The sequence below is a fragment of the Eutrema salsugineum genome, unplaced genomic scaffold (genome assembly GCF_000478725.1).
Source record: "Eutrema salsugineum unplaced genomic scaffold, Eutsalg1_0 scaffold_14, whole genome shotgun sequence".
Lineage (NCBI taxonomy): Eukaryota > Viridiplantae > Streptophyta > Magnoliopsida > Brassicales > Brassicaceae > Eutrema > Eutrema salsugineum.
Window position 1 is genome coordinate 2,036,703 of NW_006256877.1, and position 4,031 is coordinate 2,040,733.

At 44.6% G+C, this 4,031-nt stretch overlaps 1 non-coding gene across 1 annotated transcript; it reads right to left on the reverse strand.

Moving 5' to 3' along the window:
• Positions 1 to 3,888: 3,888 nt before the first annotated feature.
• Positions 3,889 to 3,995, reverse strand: LOC112088788. Its single transcript, XR_002900724.1, has one exon. It is a non-coding gene; the product is annotated as a small nucleolar RNA R71 (small nucleolar RNA).
• Between the last annotated feature and the right edge of the window lie 36 nt (positions 3,996 to 4,031).

Sequence of the window (4,031 nt, forward strand, 5' to 3'; positions counted from 1 at the left end):
CCTTGGGGAGTGAAGGCTTCCTGGATTTCACATCTTTGCGCCGCATTGAAATTAACGGAAAATAGACTTTTAGACCGATGTGAACTCCGGAGACCCTATCTTCCAAACCTTTGCTCCGAATTGAGCGATTCCAAATGCTCTGAGAAGATCTTCCATGGATCTCGAACTTTGATGAAGACCGGGTAAGCTGGTTCGGACAGGAGGGGCCCCGTCCGCCATGATCTTTGAAGTTCACCGTTCAGTTCTTGGGTACGCGCAATGCTGGTGAATTCTCCGGAAGCCATATCTTTCTCTCCACTTGTCCGAATTGGATGATTCCAACTGTTCTGGAATCTTTGCTTGATTATCTCCAATTTTGGTGAAGACCCCGCCAACTGATTCGGACCGGAAGTTTTCCCGGATTGCTGATTTCTGAATTGCGCGGGCAAGGACAACTTTTGGTCGTAAAAACCTTCCCGCAGTAAGGAAAATGGCCGAGGGCTGTGTACCGCGGTAAGCTTTTTGGTCGTAAAAATCCTTGCCTCGGTCAAAAACTTATCCCGTGGTATTTTTTGCACTCGATACTCGATTCTGGCCGATCGGTAAGGTTTTTGGCCGGTAATGAGCGTCCGGTAAACATTTTGGTCGAGGTTTCCGACCAGTGATATGTTCATAATTTGCATCATTTAGGTTGCATAAATCATTCCAAATCATGTTTTATTTCATGTATTTTAGGTCCCTAGGGTTTGTTTTAGAACTTAGGAGATGCATTAGGTCCCAATGAGTCTTTGCATGTTTTGAGTGTCTATCAGGTGATTATGGAGCTGAAAAGATGAATCCAGGAGGTGGAATGGTGAGCAGAGCTTGAAAAAGTGGAAAACTTGAGTCTATGGAGGTTATCGGCCATTCTCGCTGGCCAGGAAGGTTTTACCGGCCATTTTCATGTACTGCGGGAAGCTTTACCGGCCATTTTCACGTACCGCGAATTAAGTATATCGGCCAAAATCTCCGGGTGCGAACGAGTCTCAGAAATCACCTGTCCGGGGAGCCTTCCAGTCCGATTCAGATGGCGGGTCCTTCATAGAAGTTGGAGAGCATTGAAGCACGGTCTCATAGCAATTGGAATCGTAGAATTCGGACGCGTGAGCAGAGAGATAAGCTCGTCGGAAGAAACCCCTGTCTCGCAGGTATTCCGGACCGAGCAGATCAGTTCTGAAGGATGCGAAGGACGGTGCACTTCCAGGCCGATTCAGCTTCCGGGTCCTTCATGAGAATCAGAGACATTTGAGTCTTCTTTCCAGAACGTCCAAGAGCATTCAATTCGGATCTATGAGCAGGAAGATACGGCCTCCGGAATGGACACATGTCTAGACGCCTCTCTCTGGTCGTATACATGCACTGCAAAGATGTGCCCTCCAGGAAGCCTTCCACCTCCCAAGCACTGAAACTTCCTTCACAAAAGTTGGAGATAAATGAGTCCTCTGTCTTCTGCAACCGAAATCATTCAATTCGGACAAGTATCACAGGAGTTACACTCTCCGGAATGCGAAGTGATCTAAGCTGCTCTGGATGCTGCGAGATGGTCTTGCGACTTGGTTAACCCGCAGGCCTGAAGATGAACGCCTGAATGCTGATGCTGCGAGTTGAAATGTGCGGGTAAACTATCACTGGAAGAGGTCTGGAGCTCCCGAGCAAGAGAAATGCTAAGTCCACAATCGTGCGACTTAGGCATGCGAGTCATCCGCGCCTGGATCTATGCCGCACGATCACTCGGAATTCACTCCGACTTGAGCCTGCGACCTAAGTGCAATAGAGACCAACCCGCACAGTTTCTACATCCCCCAGAAACCGGCTCAGCCCTGCGAGTTGGAGAGGAAGGAGACCATGCCGCAGAAACACTCGCAATTTACTCCTAGATAGGCGTGCGGCTCCGACAAGGTGATTCAAGCCTCACAAGACAAGTCTTCATCTACTGCGACTTAGGTGTGCGGCCTGGGACATACTGAACCGACCCGCAGCTTTTCCCACTTTATCCATTAAAGCCGGGTCAGGACCCGGTTTGTTCCGGGCTGACCCGGTTCGTTTTTAAGAAGGTATAAATACTTTTTAGGGTTTTTTGGGGGAGAACTAAGTTTTATTCCCTTTGTCTCTTGCCTTTTTGGTGAAAAGACTCCATTAAGAAGAGAAATATCTTTATTTGAGTGTTTAATCAAGAGAGTTTAAGGAGATCTGGGTGTTTAAAGCTGTTTTCTTTTGAATCTATCATCTCCATCTCCATTTCTCATCATTAATCATGCTAATCTACTCAACTTGCAAAAGTTTAAGAGAGATTAGTATGATTAGTGAGTAGTCACCTTAATGAGGTTCTAGATGTGTAGGTTAGGGTGCTAAAGTGTTAGATTAGGAGTGCTTAGGGCTAGATTCATTGATTCATCTCTCTAAACAGCTGTTCTCTATGCTAAATCCTTGATAATCACTTGAGATCTAGATTCTGGGAATTTCATGCACCAAAAGTGTTTGATGAAATTCCTGAAAGAGTTGTGTTAGAGGTTTAAGTAATTTTTCATCATGGGAATGATTTGTTAAATGCTTGAATGATCATTAAGAGCTGTTTGTTAATGCATATTGATTCATGTTTCACAAATGGGAATTTGGTTTGAAAATGGATTAGTATAGGGGTTAATACCTTCATGAGAGGATTAACCTAGATTAGAGTTCTTAATCATTTGAATCATGTCTCATCATTGTCATTAGCATTTCTAGTTTAACACCAAGGCACCCTAGCCAACTATCATGTCTAGAATCTCATGCCTCCATCATATCATATTCACATCATTTGTCATTGTCATTTGTCTTTAAACCTGTTTATGTTTATAGTTGTCTCTAGATTAATCAAAACCTATTCTTGTTTGCTTGAATTAAGAACTTGATCATATAGCTTAGTGTCTAACACCACATCTGGATTGATAAACCTCTTTGTACTACATTGACAAGGGGATTGATAGCCCTGAGACCCTTAAAAGTCTTATCTATCAATTGGCGCCGTTGCCAAATTGTGGTTTGATTAGCATTAAGCTCTGATCTGTTCTTGAGATCAAGTGCTTACTTTCTTGTTTTTACTGATTCCTTTCAATTTCTGTTTGTGATTTCAGGTATATGAACACCAGGTCTAGATCAAGAAGCTGCGGTCCTCCTTTTCCTCTAAACGACAACATCAACCTTCTGGTACCAAGGAGGAGAAGAGACAGACGTGGTAGACAACTTGATCAGACTGAGATGGCAGACCAAGGAGATCACGGGGTAGATATAGAACAACCAGTTCAGGAGCAACAGGCTCAAGGTCAGGGAGCTGGTATTGGAATTGGTCAGGGGTTTCACCAAGGCAATGTTCAGCAGGAACAGGTGCACCACCAACAAGCCTATGTCCACCAGGGACAAGCTCAGGCTCATCAACAGAGGCATCAGGCCAATGTTCAACAAAGACACCAGGTGCACCACCAACCCCACCCTTTCCAACCACAACAAAGAAGATATGAGCAACCCCAAATATATGTTGGCGAGAATGACAGGGCCAATGCTCATCAGTATGGAGCTGGTATTCAGGCACCACCTGTGCAAAACAACAACTTTGAAGTGAAAGCATCATTGCTGAATATGGTCCAGAACTCAAAGTTCCATGGGTTAGCAATGGAAGATCCCTTGGAACACTTGGACCAGTTTGATAAGGTGTGTGATCTGACCAAGATTAATGGAGTTTCAGAAGACAGCTTTAAGCTAAGACTATTCCCATTCAGTCTTGGTGACAAAGCTCATCAATGGGAGAAGAATCTTCCAAGAGGCTCCATTCAAACCTGGGAGCAATGCAAGCAAGCCTTCTTATCTAAGTTCTTCTCCACCTCAAGAACTGCAAAACTGAGAAACCAAATCTCTAGCTTCACTCAGCACAGCAATGAAAGTTTTGGTGAAGCATATGAGAGATTCAGGAGCTACACAAACCAATGCCCACACCATGGGTTTAGTGAGGCTTCTCTTCTCAGCACACTGTATAGGGG